Source organism: Lichenostomus cassidix, chromosome 3 (assembly GCF_008360975.1).
Source record: "Lichenostomus cassidix isolate B80296 chromosome 3, HeHo_3.0, whole genome shotgun sequence".
NCBI lineage: Eukaryota > Metazoa > Chordata > Aves > Passeriformes > Meliphagidae > Lichenostomus > Lichenostomus cassidix.
Genome location: NC_139483.1, coordinates 30,447,133 through 30,464,920, shown reverse-complemented (window position 1 = coordinate 30,464,920; position 17,788 = coordinate 30,447,133). Strand labels below are relative to the sequence as shown.

Genomic DNA, 17,788 nt, shown 5'->3' with positions numbered 1-17,788 from the left:
GTCTTTGCCTTGAAGCAATGAGGAAAGAAGTGCCTGAACACTGACAGGGGGTTGCCCAGGACCAGAGGGTGCTCAGCTGAATCTTTCTGATTTGGGATGGGCAGTTTGGCAGCTGAGTGGGTGTTTAACAAGAGCTGCAGCAGAAAATCAGGGTGTCTTGGGGACACTATTACTTTGGGCTCTCAATTAGACATGTATTATTTGAAGAGTCTCCAAGAAACAGAAGCTTCATAGTGAGCAGTTTTCTAGATACATGGAACAAATTTTTCTAAAATGCTTTTATCTGGCACGCTGGGAGTCACAACCCAGGATTTTGAGCCTAACAGGGGACAGAAGCCTAGGGTTGGCAGCCTGTTCACATTCACCATCAGAAGTGACAGGGGGTATGAGAGAGTCCCACCCCATCAGACAACACCTCTGACTGCCAGGATAACAACTGCAATGTAATCTATCAGTTGCCACCAGAGGAGCTTCAGGCACCAGCCCAGCCATCTTCTCCCTGCTGTACCCATCTCTCTCCTCAGGCCAGCCCCAGGAATGCTGAGCATGATGCAAGCTCTTTTCTCATAGAGTGGAGGCTGCGTCAACACAGCCTACTGGCTGCCACAATGTGCTGCAACGTCCCTCTCCTGAGGGTTGAATTAGCTGCTCCTCATGTTGAGAGCACCAGGGCAAGAACTTGAATGCCAGTGGGACTGGTCCTTATGGGACATGAGTAGAACAGTGAGCACCAGACAATCCCAGTTCCAGGAAGGGAATTGGTGCACAGGCAGCTGAAATTGTTTCCTGTGAGTCACAAAGGAAATGTGTGTCTCAGTGTCATATAGGGTCTCTGCAATAGGAATAATATTCCATTATATTCCTATATTCCCAGTACCAGTCTGCTGACTTCTCCTTAATACATTCCTCCAGTCTCTGCCTGGATCATGACACACCTCTCCTGTTCTTCTGCCTTTCTTCTTCCCTTGCTGCTTGATGTGCCAGTGTTCTTTGTCTTCAGCTATGGAAGAAGAAAAAGCAGGGTCTTAGCAGTATTGGATTCCTTTTTAAAGAAGCTTCTTCAGAAGGTCTTTTATGTGATAACAAATGGGGTTCCTGCTTCATTTTAGATGCTAAGGACACCTGTCAAACTCCAGCACAAGTGGCCATAGCAGACTGTCCAGGTGTGCTTGTTTTTCTTCAAGTCTCCCAGGACAGCAGAAACAAAGCTACAACTTTGAAGGAGCAAGCACTCAATGGAGGCCAGTTTCCTACAGGGAAGGCAGTTTCTGCCAGAGGTCCTTGCCAGCATGCAAACACTGCTCTGCATACCCAAACTGGCTGGGCAAAAGCTGGCTGCAGGCTGCTCTCAGACCTCCACTACTACTGCACCACAACTGAAGTCTATGCTTTCTATGTCAGCCCTAGGTCTGGTTGTGCTGCCACAGCTCAGGTAGGAAATGTTTATCAAGTGCTGATCTCTGTTGAAGTAATTTCTTAAATAGCTGGGCAGATGTTGGATTGATATGAGACACTCCTTGAAGCTACGTGGGTAATGGGTGAGGTGTTCCTCTTGCATGGCCTTGCTTGTTACCATCTTATTATTGAAAGTGTAGCTGTCAATCCTTTGTTATCTTTTAAAATAAATACTTCTCTTGGATTTAAATCTACACTGGAAAGGCTGTGTCTTTCCCAGTTTGAGAAGGCACTTGACAGCCTTTCATATGTTGTCAAACTGGTCCTTTTTCTCTGTCTGCTTCCAAGGTTTGAAAGGGCTAAATGTCCTCCCCTGTTGCTCAGTCACAGTGTGTCTGGCACTGGACATTTATTTACACTTGTATGAAAGGAAAGGTATTGTCCCTTACCTATAAATGAAGGTGCAGAGCAGCATGGGAAATAGGAGCCTACGTCAGACATAATTCAGTTTACTTTGACATTTTTAACTCTTTGTGGTCATTTCTGTATTCATCTGAGTCTGCCTGAGGTTGGGTTATACAGAGTACAGAAGGGAAAACTGAAGGGCTCAGAAGGTTCTCACTGAGCCCACTTTATCCCAGGGAAGAAATACCTATAGTATCACTCTTTGCTCTGTTTAGTTGTACTAAACACTTTATAAAGGTTTCAGCCACAGACTTTCTCTTTGTATGTCTCCGATAGCACTTTGTAAGCCAGACTTGTCTTACTGGGTGGCTTTAGTTCCACTCCTTCCCTGCACATATTTATACCTGCAGTCACCAGCTATAAAGGTATGGCCATGGACAAAGGGAAAGCAAAGAGTCATCCCCTGTGGACGAGTGAGTCTCAGAGATTTCTCATGGATGATAGTTGATTTTCTGCAAAATCACATGTGGCAACAGCAAAGAGAGCAGTTGTTATTTTGCACTGTACTGACGTGACAGTGATCAGTAACTGGCATTCGCTGGGGCTCTCGACACTGCATGATTGTGAGAGATGTTCTTATCTGGCAGTGACATTCATCTGACTACACACACCCTACATATTCACAATCTGCCTCCAAAGAAGGAGGGGTTGGTTTATTTTAATATGTCAGAGCGAATATTTCATCTCTTGTCCTAGGGGAACCTGGTGCTCATGCTTAAGGATGTCCTCACATGGCTTCTGCTTCCTGACAGATCACACAGATAGCAGGGGAAATAGTAGGGGCAGTGTCTGATGTGGCAGTGGTTGATGTCCCCAGTCTTGTGAGACTGAGATCTCTGCTTCACAGTGCAAGGCACAGGTGCACTGTCTAGGTAATGCTGGTGCTGAATTCATGCAAGGCAAGGGAATTCTTGGTGAGAGTAATAAATACCTCTGTGTCACCTGCATTCAGCAGCCTAAGCAGGAATGTGGTGGAATTGGGCTCTGGGAGTGGAGCTGATGAAAGGGTAACTGTTGAGAGTCTGCTGTGCTGGAAGCATGTGATGAGCTACAGCACAGGACCTCAATGCTTTGTGTTGCAGAGTACACTTTTGGCTACAGAGAGGCTTTAGACCTCTTGTTTCTAGGCTCAGTGAGCCTCTATGACAGCAAGGAGAGCAGCCTCACCTCTGCAGACCCTATTGCTCCATCCCTTCCAGGGTATGGGAACAGAAACCCCCTCAGCCTGCAAGTGGAATTGATCTCAGGTGTCAGGTGGGCTCTGAGCAGTGGTGGGCACAGGCAACCCCTTCACGAGCAGCCACACACTTGAGAAGGAAAGCAGCAAGGGGCTGTGAAAGAGACCCTGTAAATGTCTCTTCCTAGGAAGCAGCTGCAGTCCTTGAGCAGCACATCCAAGTCACTGGCTCATTTCTGGAGCAAAGTGCTCCTCAGCAGGAAGGAATTAGGTTATCAGATGCTGATATATAATAAAGTTATTTCAGTTGAGAGCTGAACTAGAGGCAGGATTATGGCTGGGTTGTGGACTGGAACCTAGGAAGGGGGTCTGGCAGTCATCCTGAAAGGCCAAAATACATGTTACAGTGAGCCTCAGCTCTCTTTGAAGGCTGACAGGCACCTCCAGGGAGTGCCTGATTCAGATTCAAGTTCTTCATGGTGGTGTTTGTCTCCCTCCACATCTGGGTGACTGACCTGTTAAATACTTGTGTGAAGTGCATACCGTCAAATGGATGTAATGCCTCAGTGAGCAGTGATGGGACTTGGGCTCCTAGGTCATTTGCTCACTTTTGAAAATATTTTCCTTTACTGAAAAGGGGTGACACTCAGAGATCAGGAGTAAGTATGCCAAACTGGCAAGGTGTCAAGCACCGAGGGAGTGGTGCATCGTCATTTACCGTACACAGCGCATGGCACTTGATCAAAGTGACGCCGGTTTCCTTCTCTGAGCCTCAGAAGTGTGAAATCTCTCTGGGGAAGGCGCCACTCACACTCCCTGTTTCTATGCCTGTTCTTCTGCTGGGAGTCTGCAGCAGAAGGAGTCTTGTGGAAAGCAAAAAATACTATGCAAACATGGTGAGAAAGTTGTTGGAACCTGCTGGTCGCTGCACATTATGTCCTGAACTTCCTTCCTGTGCCATGTTACCCTGGTATGAGCTGCTGAGGGTAGAGGAGCATGACTACAGGGTTAGTAAAAGGGATGGGAACCTTGCCATGGGCTGTGGCAATACCTGGCTGAACTGAAAGGATACCTAACATAGGCCTGTGTTGTCAGGTATGAGGGTCAGTTACCACTGCTGGACTTGTCTTCTGTGACTGATCATGAAAAGCTTTTCTCTTCATCCTCTCCATGTGGCCTCTTTTTCTCCACAGCACACTTCTGTGAGTCCTCTTCATGGTGATGACCCAAGGGTTTTGCTGCAAAGGCGCAAGTGTAATTTAGATGGCTTGCCTTTAAGATGTAAAAATGGGTAGGGGAATGAGTAAAAAATGATTCCATATGAGTAGGACACAAATATTCTCCCTGGTGAAAACCACTTAATAGAGATAGCAATTTCTCAGCCACCAGCACTTAGGAGAGGCAGGGAATCTAATGCAGTCACCAATGCCAAATGTGTGTTCCTCTTTTATCATGCTTAGCATGGGTGATCTGCACATGTCCACGCAGGAGCCTGGCACATCTCCTGCCAATGGGCTGGTGGATGTGATGCTATCTTTCCCCACTTCTTCTGACTGAACAGTTGGGTTGCTAGACATGACTCTGCAATGGCATATCCCAGAACGGATCATTTTCCAACGTAAAGATTGCCACCCCATCTCTGGGGACAAATCTAACAGGGATATTACAATCTGGGGCTACTGGTTTGATGTTTCCTTCCTCAATTAAGAGGGACAGCCTCTTTACACCCCTCCAAGTGTTACTGGAGAATTCTTCCTCAAGCATCTTATTATGACAATTTTGCCATCTGCCTGTAAAAGAGAAGATGTTGGCAGTTCTGCAGTGAGGTCCCAACTCTCTGTTTTGTAATTCAGAGCTGTAGTTTGCTGTTTAGATTTGCACAAAAATCAGCTTCTTGACGTGAAGGGTGTGCAGTCTGAGAACAGGCATGAGTGTGTGTACCACAAAATCCATGGAGCATTAGAGAACAGATCAATTATGCTCATAGACCAAGAGATTGTTAACTGCCTTTTTTTTTTTTTTTTTTTTTACTTTCCACACATGTGACTGACCCTTGGATGGATAGTCCTGTGACTAATCTGTGCCAGGAACATCATGATGGACTTCCTGATCTCATTGATCTCATGTGCCCTGCAAAGTACCTGGGCTTCCTGACTGACAAGGAAGTACAGTCCTTGTGAGATACAACACTCTGTGCTATTGCACTTTCTTATTTCTTATTATGTGATTTTATCCTGTAACATTACAAGCCCATACTCAGTATTTTTCTTAGCCTTTATTAAGGTAAAAGTCCCACTAAGTTGGTATTCACATGACCATATTGTTAAATTTGACAGGAGAGGCATTGCTGTTGTGGGAAGGCCATCTGTCTATTAGGGGCAGTGACAGGTAAAGTTAGGCAGCACTTTGTCTTAGTCTTATTCTGCTTTTTTTTTTTTCCCTTGCAGTGGCTTATAATAATGCCAGTCATTATTTTACTTAAAATTTTCCATTCTGGAAAAATCTTGCTTCAGCATGATTAATTAATGAATGAGTTGATTAAAAATTAGTTTTTGTTAAAATTATTCATTAGTTTCTGAGAGTAAGTTTTAGAAAATTATATTTCTTTGCCCTGCAATAATCTTTCCTTTTTTGTGGTACTTCTTCCAAAGTCCCAAAATAGGCTGAAAAGGGAAACTACCTGCAGCCAGCAAGGTGAGTGGAGTCACTCACTGAGGGGTTTTTAACTCTGCCCACTATATATGTATATATAGGTGACATCAGGCAGTCAGTTTCCCAGCATAGAGACCCCAGGGGACACAGGGGAAAACCTGGTTGAGCACTAGCTGAACCTGGTGAATGATCCAAAAGTTTGATGCTTAATGTCATCACGTTACCCTTAATCTCATTAATGTTTGTGAAGGAGCAGGTACAATGGGAAAAGTACCACAGCAGGAAATGAATAATAGTATGTTCAGGGCATAGATTGGACAGAGAGTGCTTAATAAACACAGATAAAGCAAGAGGGGATGATGAATTTGTGTAGAATGCACATCATAGTTTGTTCTGTGTGGGCAGGAAACCTGTGCTATAAAAGAAGAGCGTTGTTTCGATGTAAAGTATCAGAGTGTTTGCACCCGGGGGGGGAGGAAAAGTAGGGTTATAGAAAGAAGTCTTACCTGTGCTCTTCCTTATCTGGTGGTTCTTGACTTTGCAAATTTACCTGGCTCTGAGAAGAGCAAAAATGAGTGAGCTGAGGGTGTGGTCTGCTTTAGGGGGCTGAGGCTCCCTCACACCTAAAAAGTCAGGGTAGGCTGTGGCATGCTTGAGCAGGGGAGCACTGGCAGTGGGGACATGGGGTTTGCTTAGGGAGATCTTGGTTGTGTTTATTTCAGCTCACAGACCATGGAAAGAATAATCAGGGAATCATAGAATGGTTTGGGTTGGAAAGGACATTTGAAGGTCATTTGGTCCAACCCCACTGCAATGAGCAGCGATATCTTTGATTAGATGAGGCTGCTCAGACCCCCATTCAATGTGAGGTTGGATTTTTCCAGAGATGGAGCATCCAGCACTTCTCTGAGCAACCTCTTCCAGTGTTTTACCAGAACTGTATTTGAGAGCTTTTTGGGGAAGGCTGAAGAACAGCAGGCTGCCATCTTTAATGCTGCCTCGGCGTGTGTCTGTGGCCTCTTCCCAAGCCCTGACAGTCTGGCCTCATGCAATTAAAGTCACCCTTGTGCAGCAGGCCCACAGGAGGCCTGTGTCCTGCTGATGTCTAAAATTAATGCAGCTGGGCTGACAGATCCCTTTCCATGTTATCCCCTCAGATATCTCCCTGAGATGAGGGTGGGAAGGGATCAGCAGGCAGTTTCACAGCACTGCTCGTTAACTGAACTGCTGCAGTGTTACCCTTTATGGAAAATACTACATCGAGGGCTGAGTCTTCAGGGAAAATACTAGATGAAGATGCATGTGTCAGCCCAGTCAGACAACTTGGGGGTCAACAGGTTCTCAGACTACATGTCCCCAGGTGCCCAAGTCCTTATGAGGAGCCACTGTATCTGGGTTCTCTCTACAAAAAAACCTGGAAGAAGGCCAGGGGAATTAGTGCAGCGAAACGCTTACCAGGAAGCTGAAGATAAATATTCATGTCTGGATTTGTTTCCCATTGACTTTTTTAATTACATAAGGAAGAGATGATGTCTGTGAAAGAATTCCCCTTTTCCTCCCACAGGATATGTAGTGCTTTGATGCATGTCCTTTTCAGCAACAGGAATCCTCCTGAAGTGAGTTCCTAGAAAGTCCCTGGGGAAAAGATTTTCATATTTTCTGTGGCTCAGCTGCCAGCTCTGAAAATGGGATGGCCAAGATTCCTCCTGTTGAGCAGTGAAGCTGAAGGCCTGTTCATTGTCTGTGTGACACACAGCCCTCTGCTCTGAGCTGACACAAAGGAGCTGAGGGTCCTGCTCTATGATGAGGTAGCATTCACCTTTTTATCACTCTATTAATAATTACTTCTGCATTTCTTGTACAATTTGTCAAAACTCTTCCTTTGGCTCTGTCTGTGCAAAAATATTTCAGATGGGAGTTAATGTCAGTATTTTGGGGGACAATACTTCCCTGCTGTCTCATACACGGGTGGTTGCTTCCTTCCTCATCTTCTCTCAGATACGTGGCATCCCACTCCCCATTCATTGTTTTGCTTCGGAGGGAATTGACTCTCATTTGGCAAAGTTCTGTGGGGAGTTAGGCTGCAAGTTTGTCATAGAGGCAACTACATGCTGGACATGGTGGCCAACAGAGCATGGATCTGGAAAAGAGGAGAAGTTCTTGGTACAGTTAGGTTTCTCTTACATGCAAAGAAAACCATGGAATAGGTCCTCAAACCCAGCCAGAGACAATCTGTCCATGCTGGGAGCAAAACCCCTTCCTGGAAGAATGCTGTGTTGTGTTTACCACAGTTCCTGCCTGGGTGGTAAGGAGCCTCAGCTTCTGCGCCATGCTGATGCCTCTCTTCCTCTGCTGCTGGCTCCATGGAAAAATTGAAATGCCAGAACATTTTATTTCTGTTAGACATCAAATCATATGACCACTGGCCAGTAACACCACTTCCATTCCTCTCATTCTCCCTCCCTTTTTCTCTTCAGCTACCTGTTCCCACTTCTCTCCACACCAATACTCATGCCCTGCTGCAGTCTGGCAGAGCCTTAAACAGAAAAGGGGAGGTTCCCTGTTTGATCAATGCCTTCATTTTCAGCTGATACTTAGCTACTGCAAGGCAAATTGCCCAAATCAAATTGACAGAGATCTTCAGCTTTGGCAAAACATTCCTGTTTATGTTAATTGCTTTTAATGAGAACACTGACTGCAAAAGTACTTTGTCGTGCAGTTTGTGCTTGTGTGCAGGCAAATACAGGAGAGTTTCTGGTAGACATGTTTGTTTGTTTTTGTCATGCACCATGTGAAGCAATATAATCCTGCTGGGACCATCAAATAGGCACCAGGTTATTTTATTCTTTCACTTCTTACTATTTGAAAAAACAGTAAGAGTAAAAAACTACTCTCTGCCTTTGAAGGACTAGCCTGCTGAGTCCTCAAATAGCTGGTCAATGGGTTTCTGTTGCCCTTCCTAACTTATCTTCCTTCATAGCCAGCTGAAAAGTGGACAGGCTGTTCTACAGGAGAGGGAGCCTACTTCTCCTCAGTTAAGGTGTTCAAAATTTCCTGCTCCCTGCCCCTCACCCCAGGAGAAGAGCATGAATTCTGGGACACATATCTATGGAGGACAGGCTTCCCCTTCACCTCTTTTTCCTTCAAGACACGAAGGCTCACCTCAGCCTTTCCACTGCTAATGACCGTAGATGAAGCCAAAGCTCATGGGGAACTCCAAGGATGGCTGGAACAAGGGAAGTGGTGGTGAATCTCACAGCCCTTCACAGAGCACAAGTGGGACTGCTGGAGGAAGCAGGCTTGAGCATGCCGGGACCATGGGTTTTTCCAGAGTCTTCCTTGTCAGCATGGATAAAGCTGTAGGATGATCAGCCAGACTTCTCAGAGCTGCTTCTGCGTCAAGTTCAACACTGTGGCTTGAGGTGGAGAGCAAAGAAAAGGCAATTGAGTCCAATGGATGGTGACAATTCAAGTCAGGAACCTCGGCTGTGTAAATATATCAATAACTGCTTTGTTTATGTTGGCCAAAGTACTTGTTTCTCTGAATTGTGGCATTCACCCAGTATTGTGCCTCTCTCAAAACAAACACCCCACTGCCTGGGCAGATATCCCATGGTGCTGCCACCATGCTCTGGGCATGTTGGCAATGTCCTACTGTTGCTATGTCAACAAGTGTCTAAATGGAGCCCTTTCCTCGCCTTTGGGGTGCTGTTCACATAAGGTTTCCTACTGGAGGTGTGCTTAGGGTGTGGGTAAGCCCTGTCTCAGTCTGCATGGGATTCCTGCTTACTCAGACACTGCTGGCATGGGGGCAAGCATCCTACCATCCACTGTCTATGAAAAATACCATAAATTCTGCCAATGACCATGTAGTCATCCTTGCTTTCCTAGCTAAGTGTCATCTAACTGGGGTGGTTAGGAGCAGCCAAGATGTGGGTGACAATGGCTTTATTCACTGTCCCTGCTCACTATTCTATGAGTTTTGGAGGGCTAAAGTGAATACCCCACAGGCTTCTAGGAGGGGAACATTTGTTCTGCTCAAGCTCTGCTTATGATCTTCACAGATACAGTTGTGCTCTGCCCCATCAGCCCTGTCACAGTGGAGAAGCAGTGATCCACTGTCCATTCCTGGACAATTAGCTTTCTGACTCGAATTGATCTGCCTTCCCCACCACCCCAGAGCTGGTGGGATTGTCAGTCAGAGCCATTGGTGAGAACAGCACTTTGCATGGAGAATTATGTCTTTTAAGGCTGCAAGGATGATAGGTCTCTTGAGAGAAGCACATGCTTTGTGAACAGTGGGGACCTGCATCTTGGAAAGTTAAAAGAAAGTGAATCCAAGTGGCTCTCCCAGGCAGATGAATTATTGGATTCAGCTGGAGGCAGTAGCTGCTCTTTCAGCCCATACTACCTGTGGTCATGGAGCAGAGAGGGCTGAACTGGCAGCAGGATAGTGCATCTGGCCCCTGTGCTGCTGAGAGGCAGTGTTTACACTACAATAACCTTCCTGTTTGCCACCTGACCTTTCCAGTCTCATCCCCGTTCCTTTCTGCTTGACTTTTGACTGTCCTCAGTTAATCTCTTGCCATGCCCTTTCCTTTCCCCTTTCTGGCATATTTGCTATTCAGCAGGTTCACACAGCAATAAATGATTAACCAGCAGATTTGTTGTTTCAGTCGCTTATTGGAATGCAGCAAAGATCTCCACTAATTTGTACATGAGGTGTAACAGAGAGGCAGGGCTTTTGCCACAGCGTCAAACAAGCCTTGGCCTGTGCATTAAAGGTAAGCAATAATGATAGGAAAACACTTTAAAAAATCACACTGACTTGAGTAGGAAGTCAGCCAACCCCAGGCCTGCTTGAGACAGCTTTGTGCATTTCCCTTCCTGGGCTAACCTCAGAGCACCACCACTGAGACTAGCAACCACATTTCTCATCAGGGACTCACACCTCCATGCCAGTCCCACAGGAACCAGCCATGGGGAAAGGCTCTTCTTGCTCGAGACGGGGGCTTGGGCTGACAGCAGCTGGCTGAGCACCAGCGATGCAGGAACATGAAGCAGGTGCCACAAAAGTGAGGGTTGATCTGGCAACATGGAGAGAAGACCTTCTTTCTCCAAGGTGACCTCCCCTCCTTCAGAGGCAGCCAGGAGGCAGCTGGTGGGAAGCGGAAGGCACCAAGCTGCTGGTGCCATTGCACCCCAGCGGGCAAGGAAGAGCTGGGGAGAGAGAAAACTTCCCTTTGCAGGGGGCTTTCCTCCTTCTAACAAGGCAAGCCAGCAAATGATTCAATTGTATATCAAAGAACAGTGAATTAAATGTTTACAAGGTGCCTTTTTAAATGCCAAGAGTTATAATCCAGTGAGTAGAAGAAAGCAGGACTCAAGATTTCCCGGTGCCCAATTCAGGCAATGCTTAACTACTAGACTGTGAGGTATTGGAAAGGCTCCAGTTCCTCTTCTGGCAGCTCTCCTCCCAAATCACAAGCACAATTTTTCTTTTTCATTCAAAGAAATAAATAAATACCATCCTCATTTGTGTTCTGTGTGGGAGCCTTGAATGGAGAAGGAAAAGGAAGGATAGCAGTTTTTCCTATCATGCCTGTCTTTCCAGGCTCTTCCAGGCCCTGGCACGTACATAGCCCTTCCCTGGTTACAGGCATATATATAATTAGCACAGCAGGTTACACATTGCCTCCCTATTTGCCAGCACAGTTCACCTCTGTGCAGGAAGGCACAATGCCTGAGTGCCACTTACGTGGTATTGCCAGCCTCAGCTGTCCCATGTGCCTGGGTCAGACTCCTGGAGGTTTGCCCTAAAGAGCACAGGCACTGACAAGAAAGGCAATGGGGGCAGGAGGATTTATTGGCCTTTCAGTTTTCAAGCTGTTACCTTTCATGTTGTCAAGTCTTTCTCATCAGCATAGGTGTCTGGAAACCAGTTGAAGTCGCAGAATTACAGCAGGGCTTCTGGAGGTTGAGTTGGCAGGAAGCCCACTTCCTTTCCACCCAGACAGGGGAGCACCAGCAAGGTCCCTTCTCTGCTGCCTGTGGCATATTTTCCTGTGACTGCAGAGGGGAGATGGAAGCAGAAAGCGATCCCCTGAGCAGCAGTGGGCAAAGCTGTGCAGCTGCATGACCTTCTTGCCTGTGTATGTAATTCCTGAATGGGGCAGCATGAACTGGGGGGGTCCTGCCCCCTTTCCCTTCTCTACCTGGAACAGTGAGTCAGATCACAGTACCAGCAGGTGTTTCTGGTGGATGTGTGGGGTCCATGCAGAAATGTGTCAGAAGATTTTTCCAAGGGAGTTTCATAAGCCAGGTGACTTTAGCACTTTAGCAGGGACAGACAGTATGAGAGATTTAAACACCAGCACAAAAGTATCAGTAGCCCCAATAACAAGGAATGATAACACAACTGAAGAGACAAATCAAAAATAGAAAAGGAGATGAACATATGATCAGGGTCTTCAAGTGACTTAGAAACCCCAACAGCTTCTTTTGGGACATGGACTCTCCTGCTCAAGCTTGCCTGAGCAGCACCTTGAGGATTTGTTAACTGGGGACTATCATGGCTAAACAAACAATGGAAGATGCAAATGTGGTCTGTGTGGGGTACAGCATTTGGTGTCTCTCTTTACTTCTTCCTCTAACCACTGGCCATGTATCAGAAGAACAGCTTGAGAAGGTTTTACTACCAATACAGGCAGATGATGAAAGGACGCTATTTCTTCCCCAGCCACCAAAACTCATAGGTTACTGCAAGGGGTTTTACCTGCCCTGCTGGAGTAGTGCAGGACTGGCATCAGCCTTGAAACTATTCAGAAATTCACAACAAAAGAGAGACATGAACCTTGGAGACAGAGGGGATGGCACTGGAGTTTCTGGATGTGTGTGCTGTTTACACTGCTACTGTATTTGCTGACTGAATCTAATAACACCGACTCTGCTCACTGGCCGACTTTGCTCTAATATCTTAGGAATGATACACAAAGAGCGGGACAAAAAAGCTGCTGCAAATGCCTGGTGGGACCACAGTGCCAGCATAACTCTGTGAAGGAATGGAAGCAGAGAACAAACATGGGTGTGGGAGTGGGAATTTCTGCAGATTTGAAAAGTGGGCATTAGTGTGTTTAGACACATAATATGTTTAAATCTTTAAGGACCCAAGATCTTTCAAAACCTGATCAGCCTTAGAAACCTCTCCTGCCTTAGAAACCTCTCCTGCCAAAAGACCTCTGCATAATCCATTTCTGAAATGAATATTTAGGACTATAAATCACTTTGTTACCCTTGGGTATGGGTCCTCTTTCATGGTTGCTTGCCTTCTCTGGGGAAAGGAAAGACTGAAAAAAATTATTGCATAGAGAACTCTGTTTCCTGAGTTTCTTCCCTAATGTAGGGATTTCACCAGTCCCCTCACAAGGTGAAATGTTTATCCTCTTTTCTAGGTTTGTCAGAACTAGACATGCTTCCTAATGGGCAGATTGTTGCTGTCGGAAATAATTCTTACTTATTCTGCTGCCCTTGCATCTCTGTTTGTTTGAAAAGCAATCAAGGGCACCAGCCATGCAGTGGCAGGTGGAAAAAAATTCAGAATGGTGTTACTGACACAGCCATCCACTTGTGCTGCTCCTACGACAAACTGCAGATCTTCCCTCCCTCCCCTTCCTCCATTTGGATTAGCTGGCTTGACTTTTGAATGTGATGAAGCACCAAGCAAAAATAACTGCACACCTTTGCATGGCAGAGGTCCCTTCTATCAGGATGACTCAGCAGGACAGCCACGCACTCCATGCAATCGGACAGGCTGCCTCTTCTTTAGACTGTGCTGGGTTTGGGGTGGGACTTGGGCCTCCTAAGCAAGGCTGGTGCCAGAGAACAGCTTATCCTTAATTACATTTCCACAATAGGATTCGACTGCGGAAGAACAAACACCAGTGAATTCAAGGTGATAGAGTCGTTTTCCAGGCAAAATAAATCAGATAACTGGGAACCTGAAATTGAGCATAAGTTGTCCAGAGATAGAGATTTCATCATCTCAGAAATAGCTCTGGCAAAGCCCCAGGAGACAATGTAGCTAAGTTATTCTGTGGCTTTTATGTTCTTTCATGTGGCTTCTGGATAGCTAAAGCCTAACCACAATTACAGTAATTTTATTTTAGGGAATCACACAATGGCATGGCCATCTACTCAGACATTTTGGGTGGCCCCTAAGAGGAATATATTGGTGGCATTTTCGGTCATTGGCATCGCAGGATGACAAGTTCCCTGCAGAACTCCAGAGTGCAAAGTCAATACTTTTTAAAATTCTTATATTCAAACCTCTGGCTTCTTTTATTCTTAATTAACTTTCTATGTGTGTTGTTTATATCCTTTCGTAGGTGTTGGGCCAGTTCTTTGAGGTCCTAGAGGCTAGACAGTATTTGGGATGCAAAAGCATTCGTTAGGAGCATATCTGGAGGGTGTTTGGGTGCCTGGTAGAAAGCGGGAAGTGTCCGGGAGTTTGGTTTTCGGAATTGCTCTCCAATGGCGCCAGTCTGCCTGTTTGCAACATTTCACCCAGTTTTGCAAATCTGACAGCCCTCTGGCCAGCATTACGTGTTCTGCCACAAAGTTTTGCGAAACATCCTCTGTCTCTTATCGAAACAACAGGGTAGAGTTCTGCTTGTGGTAAAAGTTCACAACACTGAAGCAGCCAAAAAAAAAAAAATGGGACAGATCAGCACCTTATTTTGGAGTGAAGCTGCTCTAGTTTGCACCACCTGAGGATACTGTGGTGTGGTGGTAATGCCTTTCCACAGACTTCTGTGGCCCACTAACTTCAGGTCTGACTTTAAGGGGTTGTGCTCCCTCAGTGCACTGATGAACTGAAGGTTTGATATCTCCTGTCTGTCTTCCTGTGGACATCAGGGCGCTGCAGCCTTCCTAATGACAAGTCAACTCTCAGTGTCTCAGCCTGAGCATTCCTGCTTACAGATCTCCCTGGGGGAGTTTTTTAACCATCTCTCAACTTGCCAGACCAATTTCTTCAATATGTGTTTGCCCACAGTGGCAGATATTCTCCTCAGCACTGGTTAGGACATTGACATAGATGTGAGCATGGTAAGCCCTAAACACCCATGTCCCAGTTTCTCTTTTGCCTTGACCTGAGTGTGATCTCAGTTTCACTTCCAGTAGGTGTCATGGTGAGAGGTGAAGAAAGGAGAAGACAATAGAGGTGCAGCTTGGTTTTTATTCATAGGGACAGATCACATGTGAGTTATGCACCATCAGGCAAATTGTGCCCTTGAGACCACCGTGCCAACTCATTTATCATCCAGCTATTCTGACTTTCCTGATTTTTCCCCTCCCATCCTCATTCCCCATGGTGTGATATATGTCCTTGCTCTATTGTGTCTGTCTGTTCTTTGGGACAGGTTTGTACAGCTGATGCAGAGCTTATTGCAACTGGGGCTTAATCTTCACCTTGTGTTTGCAAATTCCTCATGAAAAATAATAATGAGCATGCTGATGAGCTTCATAGCACTTGTGAAGGTAGATTGGTTCTTGCAGTATATAAACCTGCTCTAAAGGGGAGGGTGGTCCTTATGGAAGAAGTCCTGCTCTACATTGTCAGGCTCCTCACTGACACCCATCATCCATTGAATTGCTTGCCTGAGGTTCCCCAGTGTTCCAAGAACTCCTTAGAACTCCTACACCACACCCCATCCTCCTTGAACCAACCTCTAAAGAAATGTCAGCCCACAATCAGACAAGGAACCTTGGGAACCCTAAAGCTTTTGGGCTTACCCAGCCACAGCTCGTGTTTGCAGTGCGCAAGAATGCCCTTGATGCCCTTGGGCAGAGGAAGGCTAGGTCCATCAGAGAAATCCCATTCCTGATAACTGGTTTCTGCTTTCCCACAAACCTGTAGCATTTGTGCAGGAGAACCAGTGATGTTTTGCTCTTTGGCTAAATCTAGAAGTCTATCTTCAGCAAAGCCAAAGACTTTCAATGAGCAAGAGAAAGACAGACCACTTTTTTTCTAGAAAACTCATCTGCTTTCTCAGTGGCTGGAGCTGCTGGTTTGCCTTGGCCTTTGTATGGAGTGCTTCAGAGAGGTTTGTGGATCTGGAACATCACACAGAGCTCTCCTGCAGAGGTGTTCTCAGAGGCCCCTGCAGTGTGTTGGGACTCTGAGATGGACCTGTGTTCTGTATTAAACTCATGAAAGGGAGACAGAGGACTTAAATAGCATTTATTCAATTTCTTTGTGGGTGTGTTTTTTTTCTTGAAATAAAGCCCTTTTCTCTTTTGTTTTATTGGAAGCACAACCACAGCAGGGTGTCCAAAATCAGACAGGGCTGTGTTTGGCAGGAGCCCAAAGGGAAGCAGTGTGCAGTCCAGCAGGGTTGCGCCTCGGGTACATTTTTGGTTCTCCATCCCCCACTTCAGCTAGTTCACTACTCACATTCACCAGGTACCAAATGACTCTCGGACCCTCCTGGCTCACTCTGCCTCTCTGTATCATGCCAGCTGCCATGAGATAGGTGTAGGTCTAATTCTGTCCCTTAACCATGTGCTAATAGGCCACACCGGGTCACCATCCCCTCAAGCTTCTTTGAACACATGAAATTTCCACTGAGCAGAATGCACTGAAGTGGTTTCCCTCTCTGCAGGGCCACAGGAGGTGCCAAGCTACCATAAACCAGTGCCTCAGGCAGTGCTTGTAACCACACTGTACCCAGAGGATCCTGATCTGAATGAGATCAGTCCCTCTTACACTGGGCTTCAGATATATGAAACATTATATATATATATAATTGTATATATTATATATATAAATTTTTGTGTTTATAGTATAGATGATTTTTAATACAATATAATAAACATTTATTTTTATATGTATTATATCTATGTATAAATAAAATTTTTTAAAGACAATCCTTGACATTGGTGTGAACAGCTGTTGGGGAAATCTTTTGACTCCTGAATAGTATACTTCTTCTGCAATATCTAGTTATATTTAGTAGGGAAATGCACAGCACAGATGCGGTGTCCAGCTACATCCCATCCTTCCATTCCTGCCCTTTGGTCTTTGCAAGTGATTTGGTGACAAAAAGCTGTCTGTGGGAGAGGGAAGCAGCTCTGCTAGGATGTTGTGTATTTGTCTAGTGATGAGGTACCCATTCTCTCCTGCTGCCAGAGGAGATGAAAGCATGCACTCATCTAGCATGATCACCCCTTGAAAATTCAGTTTGTGTTGAATAGCAAACCTCAGAGCAATCTAGCATGGGCAAGGTCTCCAAATGATGATAGCTGACATTCTTTTGCCATGCAAACCACAAGAAAACAAGCAGCCAAAAGCCAAATCTCTGCTGAATCGTTGAAGGCTGTAATTCAGGATTAACATGGTGTCTGAATCAAGGCAAGCTGGCTCTTCAGAGTGGGTACAGGAGCTGTCTCTCACATCCAGCACAGTGGATGGCCCGCTAGCTTCACACTTCTATTTCCAGTGGTGAATGCAATGCAGCTGAGTAAAGTTCTGCAGGGCATCAGCAAGGGGATGGATGCAAAAGTTGTGTTTGTTCTTAAAAGTGGAGCTTTTTTGAGGTCAGGAAATGCCAACAGGGAGCCTTGCAATGATTTAATTCTGTGGCCGCTGGATAGAAAGCCCCTCCTCCTTTTACAAATGTTCCTGAAGAACTTACAGCTGGAGCAGGATGTGAGACTCAGGAACATCAGTGCTTTTGTGCAATGAGTGAGATGGAGCTGCGTTGTTCCTGCTGTGATGAATTAACACCAAGTAGCTAGCTGCCATTCTGGGAAATCATTCAGATGAACTGAGGTGTAAACAATCTCTTCCTGAAGGAGAAGACAGGAAAGAAGCTAGGTGTCTAGTCTTGTTCTTCCCTCAGAATTAGGACTGACCCATAAAGGGATACAAAAGAAAACTGAGAGTGCCTCAATTGAGATAAGACATTTGTGAGGCTTATTAGAAAGGCAAGCATTAGAGGGACACAGCAAGCACTGTCTGTTGTGGGTACCTGTCTCCCTCCTGCAGGTATGGGTGTATTTATTTAGATTTGTTTATATCCATTGCTGTAGGCAAAGCAA

General features: G+C 45.7%; 1 long non-coding RNA gene across 2 annotated transcripts in view; it reads left to right on the top strand.

The window, feature by feature from the left end:
• The first annotated feature begins 1,253 nt into the window (after positions 1–1,253).
• The window catches only part of LOC146439381 (uncharacterized), a 93,833-nt gene continuing 77,298 nt past the window's right edge, over positions 1,254–17,788 (top strand). For both annotated transcript variants that reach the window (XR_014850782.1, XR_014850783.1), the window contains exon 1: positions 1,254–1,432. This is a non-coding gene — a long non-coding RNA (uncharacterized LOC146439381). The remainder of the gene's footprint in view (positions 1,433–17,788) is intronic.